The sequence below is a fragment of the Rhodamnia argentea genome, chromosome 3 (assembly GCF_020921035.1).
Source record: "Rhodamnia argentea isolate NSW1041297 chromosome 3, ASM2092103v1, whole genome shotgun sequence".
Taxonomy (NCBI): Eukaryota; Viridiplantae; Streptophyta; class Magnoliopsida; order Myrtales; family Myrtaceae; genus Rhodamnia; species Rhodamnia argentea.
Window position 1 is genome coordinate 6215645 of NC_063152.1, and position 19321 is coordinate 6234965.

Consider the following 19321-nt stretch of genomic DNA (forward strand, 5'->3'; position numbering starts at 1 on the left):
TTTGTTTAAATCTTAAAATAGGGTTGTTAGTCATACCCATTTCAAATACAATCATGTTTTCCCCGAATTGAGAAAGGTGTGAGAAAAACCAGATTTGTAAAAGCTCAATTGGGGCTCGAAAAGTCTTATCTTTTTCTTTCTTGTTTTCTTTTTTGGAATGAGCGAAACATGTTAGTGAAATGAAAGTTTCAGCAAGGATGGTGTTTACAAAATTGACCCCACCACAAACTTGTTTTACCGTCCATGCTATCACGGGATTTATAGCGTTTCGACGGAATGGAAAAATGATAAGTCCAAAAAAGGTTAAGATAAAAATCTTAGATCTCATGAGGTCGGAGTTATTTTCAAAACATTCAATGAGGAAAGATAATGGGCATGCCCGGTAGCTTACCCTTGAGCACTTTTTCAATTTCTTTTTAGTCGAACCCAAAAATTCAGCAAGCACTACCACCGGATCTACCCGAATAGGTGGTTCAACCACATCCAACTCAATTGATTTTCCGATGGCAATACTGTATTCTTCCAGAGTGGGTGTGAGCTCAAACTTACCTCCGAACACAAACGTGGTCGTCTCGGGGCACCAAAAATGAGCAAGTGCTTGCATGATCCCGCTTTGAACATCAATCTCAAGAATTGGCAACATGAACCCGATACGCTTGAGCACGCACGCTGGCCATCCGGTTTCAACTTACCCCATAGCTTCTTGAGCTCTAGCTTTGGAGTAGGCACGAAACGGATATCGTTGCGACCCATTCGTATATAGATCACGTGCCAATTAAATCAACCTAAACCATGGACCAGCCCAAAATAAAAATGAGATAACAGGGCATAAGAGACAAGAAATTACCGTCGTAGGAAAAAAATGTCAATCACAAAGACATGCACATGAAGTGTGGATTCAGATTTTAGTTCTTTTAGCAAAATGAAATGAAAGACAGAACGACATGTCGCAGCCTCGCGTACGTTCATCATGACTAGTTGCTGCCTTGCATACATAGTCACGACTAGTCGGGTCCAATCATCTCGGCTTGTTCGGGTCGACAAGAGCAACTCTCATGCATCATAGCCTTATGTGCATGAGAATAACTCTTGAGCCATTTTTTGAAGAATTCGGGATCCAAGCGGGATAACCTTTAGCGAAGCCTTACCGCCAAGGTTAAAGAACCACATAAATACCATCCCGAAACTATCGGGTGACCCGGGTTCGGTCACAAGTCAAGGTGGTGTAGTGCAATTATATAGAGGCATGCACGACATTTTAAAAGCAATCAGCACTCCGATAGTTCAAAAATTAAAATTCTCATCACCAAGCCTCGCAAAATGTAGGTTAGCCACGGACTCCTCCCCTTATAACTCCCTTTCCCGCAAAACCATTTAACACCTAAGGATTAAAATTCAAAAAAGATTGCCAGATCAAGTGATTTTATTTTTCATGAAATTATTCTGGCCTAAGTCCTCTTTAGTCCCCAAATGAGTCGCTAAGTCAAGTCACGACCTAAAAAATAAACAAGTTAATTTTCGGGCTAATGGATTATCAAAGTTAATTAATTAACTAACCTAACTCGGACTCTCCCAAGTCCATACCAAATCGCAACTTAAGGTTCAAATGATTAACATGCAATATATTTTGAATTTGGAGTCGCCACTAATCATTTTCGGTAGGTTGATTAGAAACCTAAATAAAATAGCGGGAGAAAACTATCTTATTTCCGCGAACCGTAGATTTTGAATTGGGATTTGGTTACGCTAGATTACTCTAACGCCCTTTCGGTACCATTTTCATGAAAAATATTTGATTTGGCAATTTTGATGGATTTTACTTGAAATTCAAAGATGCAATTTTTTTGGTTTTTTTCTTCTTTTTGATGGGGATGTAAAACATTGAACTTTGTACGATATACACCATGGGTGATTTAGAAAGAAAGAAAACGCAGCCAATCACGAGTATTTACAAAAATAAATTAACATGTAATAATGCTAAATTTTGGGACACGTGACATGTCTAAAATAAACAAACAAATGTTCACACCAAACGATTACATTTTTTGTAGATCGAGATGGAAAGGGTTACCTTCTATTACACAAAATCTTACTCACGTACACGTTATGGCTTCCTTCAAGATCTCGGAATTGGAAGAACGTGGCTATCGTCGAAAAATGGCAAGTAGTGGCGTTGTTGGATGGCGAGAGGCGAAGTACGTGCCGGGACTCGTCGAAGATGATGCTCGACTAAAACTCTTTTCTTCACTCTCAAATTTTCTCTTACGATTTTTCTCAAGAACTCTCTTTTTCCTCTCTAAAGAATTTCTCTCACAAATTCTCTCTCAATACTCTTCCACTCTAAAACTCTCTCAATTCTCTTTCACTCCCTCTCTCAATTCTCAAGAACTCTCCCCCTTTTATAGCCAAATTTCTCCATCATCTTCCCTTCTTCATCTTCTCTTCATCATCTTCTCTTCATCACCTTCCCTTCATCATATTCATCTTCTCTTCTTCATCTTCCCTTCACCATCTTTCTTTCATTATCTTCTCTTCTTTATCTTCTCTTCATCACCTTCCCTTCATCATCTTCCCTTCATCATCTTCCCTTCTTCATCTTCTCTTGGTATTTGCAATGCAGCCCCCGAAGTTTCAAGTATTTGCACATACGCCCTCGAAGTTTTAAGTATTTGCACATACAGTCCCTGAAGTTTCAAATCTTCTCGGTATATTTTTCCATCCCGTGCCTAGTCTAGACGCATGCTAAATTAAGTGTTCTCGTTTGCCCAATTATATGCCAATGCAATGTACGCTAAAAATAAATATATGAGATGATTTTTTATAATTTTTATGCAAAAAATAGATTAGTCAAAATTTAGGCGTCAACTGATGAGTCCCCGAAATTGAAACTGTACACGTCGCCGTCCGGACTGCTCAATCTGCCCGGTTTTAGAAAAACCAGACTGTTCCGCCTTGCCGTCGCTGTCCGGACCACCTCCGACCACCACAGCCCTCCCTGGTCGAAGTCCAGCCATCCCAGCATCTGTTTGAACACCCTCAGCCATGAAAACAGCCGCCTCAGCCCCGACGTGCCCTGTTTTCCGCCTGCTCTGTTCTGGCCGTGCCCTGTTCGGGCCTGTCCATGAGCCTGTGAGCTGAGCCTAGGCCTAATCTGACCCGGGCCGTGTCCTGTAAAGTGGGCTGAGAGCCTGGGCCCATGAGCCTGGCCCATGGGCCAAGTTGGCCGAGAAATTGCGCCTGTGAGCCTAGATCGCAAGCCAAGAATTTAGGCCATTTGTCCAAGAAATTTAGCCCATGAGCCAAGTGTCCGAGCCAAGTCCGACGTTCTTGCCCGAGGATTTTCAAGGACCACCGTTGTACTCTCCTCGCCCAATTGATGGTGAGTTGACCTCTAATCATTGGTTAAGTTGCTAATTACGTTCAGATTAGTTTAATTAGATTATTAGGTGTTTAGGTAGTTCGATTAGGGCCGGTTTAGGTTAGAAACTTGATTTAGGTTCAATGGCCCTAATTGGCTATGTTAGTTTGATTAGTTAGGATTCTATGGATAATTGCATTGGATTGATTGATTGAATGGTTGCTTTTGCTCAATCGCGAGCAAGCGATAAGTTAGAAACGAGCGTATGAACGATTGACTAATTGAATGAGCTATTAGTGATTACCTTGGAATTGAGCTTAAATGTGTATGACTCGAACGAATGTCCACGCTTAAATTAGTCAACACGTTTGAGTCAACTATCTATATTGATTGTTCATATGGTCGTGAGGACGAGTTGAGTGTTCATATGGTCATGTTTGGCATCGAATACATGATTTAGCATAAATATGGCCGGAGGCCGAACCTTGATCATGGCTACATGAGCATGTGGCTATACTTGAAGATAAAAATGGAATGGTTGTTGGATGAATTGAATGGTCTTATGATGGGACGATGATGCAAAGCCCGACGAGCTTGTACCGTGCCTAGGGCACGAAGCCACACGGCTTGTCGCTTGCACGGCTCTCCATGTTCTACTAGTACGGGGTTCATGGATTGTCGGATGCCGGTCGCAGCTTGTGAAGGACCGATGCTCCTTACTGAAATGCTTACTTGCCGTGGCTGGTACGGTCACCACTTATAGTTGCCGGCACCGAGAGATTATGGGACGATGCCTGGTTCTGCGAGATGACACCGCTAATTGTAGTGTGAGCCTCGCCGATTGTGCGGGTTGAACACGCTAATTGCGCCGATCATCGTCAATAACAAATGGACCTCATGTGGTGTCCAATGTCCGAATGATGACATGATGCATCGTAAATGATTGAGTGCCTTGATAATTGGGTCAGATTGATATGATTATTATACTCTGCTCATGTCGCATTACGTGTGGTCTCCTGGCTAGTAAGTTGTTTGTAATTGTGATTGATTGCTTTGCAATATATGGTTGATGGACGAGACATTTTGGACGAATCAATGCCTTAGCCGAGCTTAGGCATTGACTCACCGAGATTTATCTCGCCTCGTCATGGTTAACTTTTTCTTTCAGGTTCGAAATGATGGAGTATAGGGTCCTTTTTTGGAGTTGAGGCTGAAGGCCATGGTGATGTAGCTTCTTTTGGGAATAGAAGTGATGTTAACCCCGCCCGACCTTTAGTCCCTTTTTGATGGTCTTAGAGAGCCTCCCCAAAGAATGAGGTTGTATATGACAGTAGCTCTATAGAATTAATTACCATCTACTTTTAATATGGTATCGACAGTTGTATTTTGGTATTTGACTGTTATGGATGTTCCTTGTTACTATCCCAGTTGTTTTGTCTGATTGGGAGTTCATATGTTTCCGCATACGTGTTGTAAAATTTTGGGTCGATAGCGTACTTGGGACGTTATCCATTGCGGCCCGAGGCGATTTGGTAGGGATGCCGCGTGCTTGAGAGTCGAGACATGACATCCCCGCCCAAGGTGGTATCAAAGCAAGGTCGACCCGATCCATCCGGGTCGTTGGTTTGGAGTGATAAGGAGCGATGGGAAATGGGATAGTTAGTAGAATTATACGCTTGTGCATGTGATTGCTGCTTGTGTTTTTAAGTTTTTGGGTTGCCTTCTTATCGTGCTTTGCTATGGGGTGAATAGGACTCCGTATAATGCCTGTAAAATGAGCGAGCGCGGTAAAAAAATACCCCAAGGTAGGCTTGCCTGACGGATTGAGGACATCGTGGGAGTTGAATCGTCCGCACCTTGAGTCGGGCTTGCCAGGTAGAGTCCAAGGATCAAGGAGACCTTGGAAGTGAAGGAGCGTCCCACGGACCTCTTGGATGGGACCCGAGGATGATCAATGAAATTCTTGAAGCGCTTGGGGAATTGGTGAGACAACGAACAAGAAATCGGAATGCTACAGAATCTGAGACATCCCATGGAGGCCCTTCGATTGTGAATGTGAATGAAGGTGTGCAAATGCACAAGTTAGTGGAATCATTTTTGAAATTGAAGCCACCTAAGTTTCCGAGAGAAGGAGATCCCAAGATTGCTACCTTGTGGATTAAAGAACTGGAAAAGGCGTTTGCCCTACTAAGATGCACCGATGAGGACAAGGTCACCTTGGCCGTCTATTAGATGCGGGATAATGCGAGCACTTAGTAGGATGCATCCAAGGGATGAATTTTCCCTAAAGGGACAGCCCCGAGATGGGATACATTCGTAGAAGCCTTCTATGGGAAGTATTTCTCGGAGTGTGCTTGAGAACAGAAAATGAATGAATTCCTGCGTCTGCGTTAGAATCGGATGACAATGGACCAATACGAGGACAAGTTTGCCGAATTGTCTCGATATGCTTCAAGGATGGTTGAAGATCCCGAGGATAGAGCTAGCAGATTCCAAGATGGATTGAAACCAAAGATAAAAGATGTATTGGTACCATTCAACCTAAAAGATTATAATGAGCTTTATGAGAGAGCTCACTCAATTGGTGGAAAGGAATCTGATGGAAAGGCTTGTGGCCTCTAGACAATGATTTATACGCTCGAATAGAAGGAATATTAGACAAGGAAAGCAGCCAATCCCTAGCGGTAGAACCCACATTCCGCCAAATAGGACTAGTGCGATTAACAAGCCGATGTATCGTTCGAACGACGAGTGTCATTTGTGCCACCGAAGGCATGGACCTGGTTTGTGCCCGCTTAGGACTGGAGCATGCTTTGGGTGCGGTTAAATTGGCCATCAAGTGAGAGATCGCCCCCAACAGTAGAGGAATTGGCCACCGAGAGGGCAACTTGGAGGGTATGCGCCATAGAACGTTCAGAATTGACCTCTAGCACAAGGAAGGGTGTTTGCGGTCACCCGGGATGAGGCAAAGGATTCGCCGACCGTTACAGGTACGATTCTCTTACATTACCAAGTTGCTTATGCTCTGTTTGATCCCCGGAGCTACCCATTCCTTCGTAGCTGAACAATTTGTTAAACTCGTTGGTTTATATCCGAAACCGTTGGGTACTATGTTTAGAATTTCTACACCCTTAAAAGATAGCGTGATAGCTGCCGTAGGTTGCCCAGATTGTAAACTTGTTGTGGGTGATCATGAGGATAAGATAGATTTGATCGTGGTGGAAATGTACGACTTTGACTTGATTGTTGGAATGGACTAGCTAACAAAGCAAAGGGCTACAATGGATTGCTATCATAAGATAATTTAGTTCATCCATCGAGGTAAGGCTAGTTTTGAGTTTATGGGTAACCAAGGTGGAACCTCGATTGGAGTGATTTCGTCGCTTGAGGCGACTCATCCGTTGGAAAGTGGTTTCCAAGGCTATTTGGCGTCTGTTGTTGATGTCATTGCTGAGGAACCCAAGTTGGAAGATGTGACATCTTGAATTCCGACCCACTTTCAAAGCTATGAATGAATGAAATATCTCATAGATGTATCTCAACTAAATCTCACTCAGATTTGATCATTCTTGAGAAGACTAACCAATGGGGAATGGCTAGCTAGGAAAATCAAGTACGTGAACCTAAAAACTTGATCCTGGATTGACTATTGGCCATAAGAATTGTTGAGGGAATACTTTGGACCATTAGAGTCCGATCCTAGAATGGTTAAGGAATGATTTGGGTAATACCCTACGATTGGATCACGGGTGACTCCGTTTGATCATGTATAGGTTTTGAACGTCCCTGAATCATTTTCTAATGATCGTGTCCATCGGGACTAGTGATTGACCCTCACAATTACATGACAACCAAAGTCGCCATGGCTCGAGTAATTCTTAAACGTGATATTAATCACGGGTCGATACGCGTAACTCCTAAAAGCCGCCCGTTAGTTTGAGATACGCTGAAATTTCCAATTGATTGAGATTGATTGCAAATTAGACTTTGAAATTAGACATCGGACTTTCGGGGGTTGCAATAATTAAATTTTGAACATTGCCTCATCCGGAATATAATTTCTTCGCGGTTCACCCTAAAAGGTTCGGAAAAATGAAATATGTATCGAAAATGGGAAATTACCTATTTACCCTTGAAAAAATACCCATCTAGCCATTTGGTCAAGGGGCATTTCGATCAAATACCCCCTAGTGGCTGAAGATTTTGACTAGTCAAAGTGAGGAAATTACCAAGTTGCCCTTCTTGCAATGTCAAGAGCAAATTGAGTGAATTATTAGTGGGGCCCACAAGACTTTGTCTCCTCAAATTCAATACCATTAATTCCCCATAATATCTTGCCAAAATATCTTACTCTATCCTATCATCTTCATCTTCTTCATTTTGGATACCACTTTCTCTCATTGCACTTCTCTAATTTTCGCCCAGCCCGCTGCCCTGTTCCGACAACCCCACTGTTCCAGCCATAACTTCTTCGTCCGACGTGGCCTTGAGGTAAAACCACCGGCATTTGAAAGCTTATTGTCTTAGCTTTCCAAGGACATATTATAAGCTCAATTTGGCTGGGTGGTTTTTCCCGTAGGTCTGTTTGAAGGGACAAAGGTCCGGAAGAGGCCGAATCTGACCCGGTTTGAGAGAGAGCCTCCTTGCATCGGTTTTTCCAGCTTTTTCACCAAAGGATTTAGCTAGAAATCAAGGTAAGCAAGTTTCTAAACCTTGATTAGGTAGTTAGGATGCTAAAGGATGAGGATTTGAGTAGTTTTGGATGAAAACTTGTTAGTTTTGGCTCTTGAATTTCCTTGGCCAAAAATAGAAGAGAGAGAGAGATTATGTGGTCTTGATTGATGAGTTCTTCATGATTGAAATTTGTGTGGCCAAGATTGGTAGTTGCTTTATGATGTGTGATCGTGTGGCGTAGATTAAAAGTTACTTTATGCCGATTGAATCGTGTGGCCATGATTAATTGTTACTTCATGATACATTAATCGTGTGGTATAGATTAAATGCTACTTTATGATGATGTCATCGTACGGGCCCGATAAATTGCTACGTTAACATGAATTAATTGTGGTGCGTATTAATTACATGTTAGCATAATTTTTTAATCGTACGGCATTTATTAATTGTCACGTTAGCACAAATTGACCATGTGGCGTAAATTAATTGTGGCATTAGTATAAATTAATTGTGTGGTTCATATTGGCCTATAGCCTTATTGTGAATAAATCGAGTGGTCTCGATTGAGTGGATGGGAATAATTAGAAAGATCGGGTGGTCCCAATCGAGCGATCGGCGAGAATAGTGCAATCGTGTGCTCCCGATAATGGTCCCGATCTGCTATTCAAGAAGTTTAGCAAAATCGTATGGTTTAGACTGATTGATCGAAAGATATATTATGAACGTGTGGTATCAATCGAGCGTTTGAGAGAATATTATTATTATGTGGTCTTTTCTAAGAAGAATCAAATGTGATTGAGGAAGTTGTACCTTGAGGCGTTAATACGTGGGGATATTGTGTATATAAGACCATATTATACTCTTGTGGAAGTTATACCCTAATGCGTTATTACGCGGGGTCAATATGTATAAGAGACTATATTATATCCCGAGGCGTTATTATGCGGGGTTTTGTATTCATCCTAAGGCGTTAAACGTGAGTTAGATCGACCCGAGGCGTTATTACGCGTGTCTGGAATACTATATGGCCCGAGGCATTATTACGCATGCATTGAGAGTAATTATATTGACCCGAGGCGTTATTACACGAGTCCGGACTAGTATAATGGCCTGAGGCGTTATTACGTGGGTCTGTCCATACGTATTGTAGCCTAATGCGTTAAACGTGGGCTTTTGAGTAGCGTGGCCTTAGTAAAGGCGTAGTGAGTTGGATGAAAGAATGAAGTTTATTTCTGGAACTTATTTGTGTGATCTGGAACTTATTTGTGTGATCCACTGGCTGAGTGAGAATCTATTGAGAATTGCTCACCTAGGATGTGTCCGGAGGCACTAGTGCCTTAACCTAGGATTAGGGATTTGCTTATCGAGATTTATTCTCACCCCATCGTGGGATTAACATTTTCAGGTCTCAAGTAATGGACCATGTGATCGCCATGGAGTGACATCGGAAGCCATCTTTGGGAGGACTTAGATATTAAGCTCTATTCGGATGTAACCTTTCGTAGCCTTAAGAAATTGATAATTTTGTATTGTCTACTTTGACTATGCAGCCAGTTTGGTGAATACTAAGAGAGGTACCATCCTTCATCCTAAGTCATCTTTGTTTATAATGAAAGGAGTTTTGCATTCGCTTCCGCATGTGTATTTCTTTTACATTAAGCTTTAGTTTGATGGCCGAGGGATCCTGGGAGACTAAAGAAAGTCAAACGGCCTGGTGGGATGTTTGCGTACTGCTGGGTTCGGGGCATGATAGAAGATATCCCTATTGTGCGAGAATTTTCGGATGTCTTCCCTAAGGAATTACCTGGTTTACCACCGGAAAGGGAATAGAATTCGTGATAGAATTAGCTCCAGGGACGGAGCCAATCTCTAAGGCGCCATATAGAATGTCGTTGTTTGAATTGAAGGAACTGAAAGTTCAAATGCAGGAATTGTTAGATAAAGGGTTTATCCGTTCTAGTGAGTTGCCTTGGGGAGCACCCGTGCTATTTGTGAAAAAGAAGGATGGATCGTTGCGCTTGTGCATCGATTATAGACAATTGAATCAAGTGACGATCAAGAATAAATACCCTTTGCCAAGGATCGATGATCCGTTCGATCGGTTGCAAGGAGTCTCGGTATTCTCCAAAATCGACCTTAGGACAGGATATCACCAATTGAGGATTAGGAAGGAGGATATACCGAAAACAGCGTTTAGAACGCGCTATGGACATTATGAGTTCACGATAATGCCATTTGGGTTGATGAATGCTCCTGCTGCTTTTATGGACTTGATGAATAGGGTATTCAAGGAATTCTTGGATCGTTTCGTGATTGTATTCATAGATGACATTTTGGTATACTCGTGGAGTCATGAGAATCATGAACAGCATTTGAGGACTGTTTTAGACACTCTTAGGGTGCATCAATTGTATGCCAAGTTTAGTAAATGCGAGTTTTGATTAACTCGTGTGGCATTTTTAGGCCACGTGATTTCTGGTGAAGGTGTTACCGTAGATCCATCTTAGATTGAGGCAATGATGAATTGGCCGAGACCTACGATGGCGACTGAGGTTAGAAGCTTCTTGGGTATGGCAAGCTACTATAGACGTTTCGTAGAAAGATTCTTAGCTATAGCTTTGCCTTTAACACGACTACTGAAAAAGGACGTGAAATTCGAATGGACTGATAAGTGTGAGCGTAGTTTTCAAGATCTCAAACATAAACTAACTACGGCTCCTGTTTTGACTATTCCGTCTAATCCTTGAGGATTTGAGATCTATAGCAATGCTTCGCTTTAAGGTTTAGGCTGCGTTTTGATGCAGCATGGAAGAGTAGTCGCATATGTCTCTCGTTAGTTGAGACCTCACGAGTTGAATTATCCTACACATGATCTAGAATTAGCTACGGTCGTGTTTGCTTTAAAGATTTGGAGGCACTATTTAATTAGAGAAAAATTTCAGGTATACACTGACCACCAAAGTTTGAAGTACTTGTTTTCACAAAGGAGTTGAACATGAGACAACGTCGATGGATAGAGTTGCTTAAGGATTATGACTGCAAGATTCTATACCATCCCGATAAGGTGAATAAGGTCGCTGATGCCTTGAGTAGAAAATCAGCGATTGCTCAATTACAAGTCCATGAATGGCGTTTGTTAGAGGAAGTTAGGGACTCCGATTTCAAGTTGGAAATAAGTCGTCTATTGAGTCTTGTAGCTACCCTAAGGATCGAACTTGAAGTACAGGCAAGGATTAAGACCTTGCAGTTGATAGATCCCACCATTCAAAAGATCCTTCGGGAGGACTCAACTAAACAAAGGGTAGACTTTCAAGTAACCGAGGATGGAATACTTAAGTTTCGTGGACGTTTGGTTGTACTTGACGACGAAAGATTAAAGGAGGATATCCTATCGGAAGCACACCGTAGTAACTATAGTATCCATCCTGGTAGTACAAAGATGTACCAGAACCTGAAACAACACTATTAGTGGAATGGAATGAAAGCAGATATAGCCAAACATCTGGTTAAGTGTTTGACTTGCCAACAAGTCAAGGCACAACACTATAAACCTGGAGGTTTGCTGCAGCCATTAGAAATTTCAAAGTGGAAATGGGAGCACATTACGATAGACTTTGTCATGAGATTACCAAGAAGTCAGAGAGGTCATGATTCAATCTGGGTTATAGTTGACAAATTGACAAAGTCAACTCATTTTATTCCTATTAGAAAAGATTTTGCCTTAGATAGATATGCAGGCCTATATGTGAGGCATATCGTGAGACTGCATGGAGTTCCAGTGACGATCACTTCGGATCGTGATCCCAAGTTCACTACAACGTTTTGGAAAAGTCTGCTTTGGGAACGAAACTGCAATTCAGTACGGCATATCATCCGCAGATGGATGGTCAGTCTGAAAGGACAATTCGGACGCTCGAGGATATGCTACGAGCTTGCGTCCTAGACTTTCAAGGTAATTGGGAGGAACAATTACATCTAGTTGAATTTGCCTACAACAATAGTACTAGCTGAGTATTCAAATGACACCATTTGAGGCATTATACGGTAGTGTTTGTAGAACACCATTGTGTTGGGACGAAGTGGGCGAAAGAAAAATTACAAGCCCCGAACTAGTGCAACAGTCAATGGAGGCCGTCAAGCTCATTAGAGATAGGCTGAAGACAGCACAAAGTCGTCGAAAAACTATGCCGATAGAAGACGTAGACCTTTGGAGTTTCATGTAGGCGACCATGTGTTCTTGAAAGTGTCACCAATGAGAGGAATGTCTCGTTTTGGCAAGAAAGGCAAGTTAAGTCCAAGATATGTTGGACCATTCAAGATTTTGGAACGAATTGGGAATATGGCATATCATCTTGTGTTACCGCCGAGACTTGCTCAAGTTCATAACGTGTTTCACGTCTCGATGTTGAGGAAGTATGAACCCGACCCCGCTCATGTGCTGAGTTACGAAGAGATTGAGTTGGACGAGAGAGCGTCATATGTGGAGCGCCCAATCAAGGTCGTGGATCAGAAAGAGCATGTGCTCCGGAATAAGACAATTCCGTTAGTAAAAGTGATTTGGCAACATCATGGAGCTGAAGGACCTACGTGGGAAAATGAGGAAGCTATGAGGAATACTTATCCCGATCTTTTTGAAGAATTGTAACTATAGTTAAATTTCGGGGACCAAATTTCCTAAGGTGGGAAGAGTTGTGACGCTTTGGAAATTTGACTTCCATTTAGTAGTAGAATTCAGTTATGGAAAGATTGTGAATTCCAGTTTGTTGCTTAGAATTGAATTTATTAGGATTTAGTGCCGGAAATTGGAAAATTCTCGATTTGTCGATCGAATTAGTTTAGGGTTCGATCGTTTGGTCGTCTCGCTTTAGAAATGGCAATTCTAGCGCCCAAGCCTCATTTTGACCAAATTGACCCGAGATTGGAGTAAATTACCCTCCGTCGGATTTCCAGATGCTCCAATTATCCTTGGTTGCAAAATGACCAAATTACCCTCTGTCAAATTTTGAAATGACAATTTTGCCCCTAGGGTTTTATGAAGGTCAAGACAAAATGATTAATGGAGTGGGACCCACCTTATCACCTAAGCCACCCTCAAGTCAAAACTCTACACTCTTCTCTCTCTCTTCTCCTTCTCCTTTTCCCCCACGCCACTTTCCCCCTTCAACCGACTCTGCACTTCTTCTTCCCTTTTCCTGTTTTCATGCAAAAACCACCACACTACTCCCACCCTCATCACTGCCACTGCTTGACCACCTAGTCACCACCACCCCAGTCCACCACACGTCCACCGCTGGCCACTGTTGAGCTCAGAACAGCCGCGAGAAGCCGGAAGTCCCGCAACAGCCCCTGCTCTGCCCTGCTGTGTCCGCCGCTGTTTTGTCTTCGTACGGCCATCTCAGCTGCCATCACCACTTCCTCCAACCACCTCAGTCTTCCTTTGACCTCCAGCCGCCACCTTCGACTGCTGGAAGCTGCCACAGAACCGTCAGAGGAGTGGAAACAGCTGCTACTTCCAGTCTGCTCTGTTTTAGCCCCGGTTTCGCCCGGTTCTGTTTCCAGCTGCTGTTCACCACTCCACCGCCTTCCTCTGCCCATCTCCGACCACCACAGCATCCTCCAGCCTATCCTCGACCACCCTGCACCATCGTATAGCCGCCTGAAGTCCCGAAACTTTGCAGAACAGCCCAAAACCGCCCCTTCCCTGCTGCTGTACAGTGCAGTTTTCAGAGTTTGACTTGGAGAAACAAAGCTTCGTTCGCATAGCAAACGGACCCGAAACCACCCCAAATTTTGTACACACCTTCCTCTACCTCTCTGAGATATTGCCAGCTAAAGAAAGCCCCCAGATCAGTCCCCGAAATTGAAACTGTACACGTCGCCGTCTGTACTGCTCAATCTGCCCGGTTTTGGAAAAACCAGACTGTTCCGCCTTGCCGTCGCTGTCCGGACCACCTCCGACCACCACAGCCCTCCCTGGTCGAAGTCCAGCCATCCCAGCATCTGTTTGAACACCCTCAGCCACGAAAACAGCCGCCTCAGCCCCGACGTGCCCTGTTTTCCGCCTGCTCTATTCTGGCCGTGCCCTGTTCGGGCCTGTCCGTGAGCCTGTGAGCTGGGCCGTGGCCTAATCTGACCTGGGCCGTGTCCTGTAAAGTGGGCAGAGAGCCTGGGCCCGTGACCCTGGCCCATGGGCCAAGTTGGCCAAGAAATTGCGCCTATGAGCCTAGATCGCGAGCCAAGAATTTAGGCCATTTGTCCAAGAAATTTAGCCCGTGAGCCAAGTGTCCGAGCCAAGTCCGACGTTCTTGCCCGAGGATTTTCAAGGACCACCGTTGTACTCGCCTCGCCCAATTGACGGTGAGTTGACCTCTAATCCTTGGTTAAGTCGTTAATTATGTTTCAGATTAGTTTAATTAGATTATTAGGTGTTTAGGTAGTTCGATTAGGGCCGGTTTAGGTTAGAAACTTGATTTAGGTTCAATGGCCCTAATTGATTAAGTTAGTTTGATTAGCTAGGATTCTATGGATAATTGCATTGGATTGATTGATTGAATGGTTGCTTTTGTTCAATCGCGAGCAAGCGATAAGCTAGAACGAGCATATGAACGATTGACTAATTGAATAAGCTATTAGTGATTACCTTGGAATTGAGCTTAAATGTGTATGACTCAAATGAATGTCCACGCTTAAATTAGTCAACACGTTTGAGTCGATTGTCTATATTGATTGTTTGATTGAGTGAGTTGATTGACTCTTGATAGATTGGATGCTTGATTGGGGATTAATTATCTCGTATTACTTGTAAAGTTGAGAAGACGAGTTGAGTGTTCATATGGTCATGTTTGGCATCGAATACATGATTTAGCATAAATATGGCCGAAGGCCGAACCTTGATCATGGCTACATGAGCATGTGGCTATACTTGAAAATAAAAATGGAATGATTGTTGGATGGATTGAATGGTCATATGATGGGACGATGATGCAAAGCCTGACGAGCTCGTATCGTGCCTAGGGCACGAAGCCACACGACTTGTCAATTGCACGACTCTCCATGTTCTACTGGTATGGGGTTCATGGATTGTCGGATGCCGATCGTATCTTGTGAAGGACCGATGCTCCTTATTGGAATGCCTACTCACCGTGGTTGGTGCGGTCACCGCTTGTAGTTGCCGTCGCCGAGAGGATATGGGACGATGCCTGGTTTTGCCGGATGACACCGCTAAGCGTAGTGTGAGCCTCGCCGATTGTGTGGGTTGAACGCGCTAATTGCGCCAATCATCGTCAATAACGAATGGACTTCGTGTGGTGTCCAATGTCTGAATGATGACATGATGCATCGTAAATGATTGAGTGCCTTGATAATTGAGTTAGACTGATATGATTGTTATAATCTGTTCATGTCGCATTACGTGTGGTCTCCTGGCTAGTAAGTTGTCTGTAATTGAGATTGATTGCTTTGCAATATATGGTTGATGGACGGGACATTTTGGATGAATCAACGCCTTAGCCAGGCTTAGGCGTTGACTCACTGACAATTATCTCGCCCCATCGTGGTTAACTTTTTTTCAGGTTCGAAATGATGGAGTATAGGGTCCTTTTTTGGAGTTGAGGCTAAAGGCCATGGTGATGTAGCTTCTTTTGGGAATAGAAGTGATGTTAACCCTGCCTGGCCTTTAGTCCCTTTTTGATGGTCTTAGAGAGCCGCCCCAAAGAATGGGGTTGTATATGACAGTAGCTCTATAGAATTAATTACCATCTACTTTTGATATGGTATCGACAATTGTATTTTGGTATTTGACTGTTATGGATGTTCCTTGTTACTATCCCAGTTGTTTTGTCTGATTGGGAGTTCATATATTTCCACATTAGTGTTGTAAAATTTTGGGTCGATAGTGTACTTGGGACGTTATCCACTGCGGCCTGAGGCGATTTGGTAGGGATGCTGCGTGCTCGAGAATCGGGGCATGACATTCCATGCCTGAAAGTTGCAGAGTTCAAAGCAATTCTATTTGGACAGTGTCGGAAAATAAAGTAGAAACTTGGAATATAAGCTTACATGTCCACGAAGGTTGAGATTGTGATCATGATGATGAAATTTTCTGTTCCTCCTGCCACTTATTATTTCCAGGACTAGGACTCCAAAGCTAAAAACATCCGATTTAGTCGAGAAAATTCCGTCTATTGCATACTCCGGAGGCATGTATCCACTACATTCCATTCGATGCGTACATACATAGTCAATTACTAGATAGTTGCCGCTAAACAAATGCATCAGAATATGGAAAACATTTAGTATGCCGAGAACCGAGAACTTCGAAAGGCACTTACTAAGTCCCGACTACACGTTTTGTCTTTTCCAGGAATTTATCTCCTCCGAAAGCCCTAGCCATGCCAAAATCTGATATCTTTGGGTTCATTTCACTATCCAGCAACACATTACTAGCTTTCAGATCCCGATGAATTATTCTCAATCTTGAGTCGCGATGTAAATATAGAAGTCCCCTTGCAACACCCACAATGATATCAAGACGCCGCCTCCAAACGAGAGAGTTACCTGCTCTATTGCCTGCAAGTTTTTATGGGGCCAAATCAACCATTGGAAGTTATTCACAGTCAAAACTCATAAACTGAATTAAAAACAGGACCATTGCTATCTGAAAGGAAGAATTCGAAGTTATCAACTACATTTTGAGACTGAGTTGAGGTTCTAGGAACAGACCAAATATTAACGAATTGAGGCTTCCATTCGGCATATATTCATATACTAGCATCATTTCTTCTCCGGCAATACAGCATCCCAACAGTTTGATAAGATTTCAGTGTTGAAGTCTCACAATCAACAGGACTTCATTCTTGAACTCGTCCCAACCCTGTCTTGACTTCTGCGACAGCCTCTCGACAGCTATTTCTACTCCATCAGACATTAGACCCTGTGATATTAATGCTCGTCGTTTATGACAAACACTCAAAACAAAAAAGCCAAAATTTCATATCCATGTCTACTTCGGTAAGTATATATCCGTATCTTCTTTTCTTTATACCTATATCACTGAAAAGATCCTTACCTTATAGACTGGACCAAAACCGCCCTCTCTGATTTTATTCAAATACGAAAATGCTATTAGTCGCTTTAGTAATGTCCTCAAAGTCTAGTATAGGCAGCTCTAAGTTTTCTTCACTCCCAGGTTGCACCTCTGATTTTTTCCCTGCCAAAAATAGTTGAAGGCTTGTGTAAGGAAGAGACTTTCGCAACTCGAAATCTTTTTAGTCCTCGTCTAACCGTCACATTTATGGTTCCAAAAATACCAACGAAGACTGATTCTAGTACTCTGACAAGTTGACCAAGAATGATGCCTGATGACATATACAATGTTTGAAAATGCCTCGAGGAAACTGAACAGTTGCACTTCTGAATTGAAGAAAGACATTTTACCTAGACGTTCTTTCACTCTCCTCCTCCAGAAACAAAGTAGCAGCAGAATGGATAGAGAGAGCAATGCGGCTACTACTGCCATCACCAACCGCAATTTCCTCTTATGATTGCCTAAGATCCAAAATGTGAGAGAAATTTTATGAACATCTTGGCAGACAACAAGATAGAGAAAAAAACAAAAGTGACTTTCGAATGTACCTATGTCCAATGCCATGACCCGGATGAAAACATTCTGACTGCTTATTGATTCAGTGAGCTTTCTTATGTCAATAAGATCGCCAAACCAACGCAGACACCCTCTTCCCTTCCTGGTAACGTCTGAATTGGCATATGTGGTGCAAGTACAATTTTTCAGGCACTTGGCTCTACATTCGTCAAGGCTCAAGCTCGTGTTCACCCAGTAGCTCAACATATCAGGAACCTTCACGCCCTTCAGCTTCTTGAACCCTTCTCCTTTTGGACAATTCAGGGACTTCTTCTTAATGCACCTGCCAGACCAAACTAGCACCGCCCAATCCTGGGGGGATTTCGGGGTGTACCCGGTGAGGCAGCTGCATATCTGGGGGTCACCGATCGTGCACACAGCATTAGGCCCTCATTTTGCATACTCGTCACAGAAATCGTTCGGCAGCTAATATATGATGGTCCACTGCGTGTTATCATTCCAGACACAGCATTGGATCGTGCCAGAGTGGCTAAGAAAGACCCTCATGATGGTGGACTCGTTGATGACTTGAGTGGCAAAGTATACTTCTTGAGCGGTTGTCATGAACTGGGGATTGAGGATTGCACTCGGGCTCATCGGCACTCCACTAAATTGGATACCATTCCAAGGCCCGCTTCATACAATTACCGAAGCATTCCTGCAGAGGACCTTCTTGGGCAGTCCCTCGAGTTCGACCTCGTATGTTATGTCTCCTGTCGAAGGATTGTCCGAATCCCTCCAGGATGTGAGGTACTGATTCAACCGAATCCTCAGGTCCCATCCTAGCTTCATACCCGCAAGTAACGTGTCGGAAGGATGATCGAAACTTTGCCACAGGAAATTCCCCGAACCGTTGTTGCTTTCATCTGTCAGGACCAGATTCCCGGAGTCCAGGAGCTGCGCAACCACGTTACTAGAAGTCACACTCATTGTGTTCGTGGACCAAACGGCCCGTCCCGTTCCATCGACGATGGCTAGATTCCCTCCTCTCCCAATCTTCAGGACCCCTGAAGAGCCGTTGATTGGATCATCTCTATTCGCGACCCAGAAGATGGTCTTTACCTGGATGTTGTAGAACCATATCCCCACATACTGGTTAGACGAATTTCCAGGGCTGAAGAATCAGAGCTCGAACTTTGCTCCTGCCAAAACAAGTGTCTCATTATCGCTGACCGGCCGAGACAGAGTTATTGTGTCAGCAGATTTGCCAAGCTCTGCTGCTGTCGAAAACAAGGTGATGAAGATGAAGAAGTGAAGAGGAGAGTGAAGAATCTCCATTGAAGAAACAGAACCCATATAGTGAATTACATGTGAAAATGTGGATCAGGCTTGGAGTTTTGTCGAATTGATGTTCTTTCAAACATGGCTGGCGGCCACAGAGGAGGGGGTTTATATCCAGAAAGAAGATAGTTGCAGGAAACAGGCATTCAGTGTAAACAGACTACAATGTGACAAAAAAAATGTCACATTTAAAACTCTCCTACGCGTTGAAATTAGATCGATCTATAAAATTGAATTAGAAAATGACGTGCGCGATAAATAGTCGCTTATTAAAAAAGAGGATGATAGCAAAACATTCAAGATGACGTATGTGTCATATGCTGCGTCACTTCATGAATAATTTGCCCTTACATGTTCAGTCATGTGGA

The 19321-nt window shown here is 43.2% G+C and overlaps 1 pseudogene; it reads right to left on the reverse strand.

The window, feature by feature from the left end:
* LOC115727200 overlaps window positions 1-18968 on the reverse strand; it is a 37948-nt pseudogene extending 18980 nt beyond the window's left edge.
* Window positions 18969-19321: the final 353 nt, after the last annotated feature.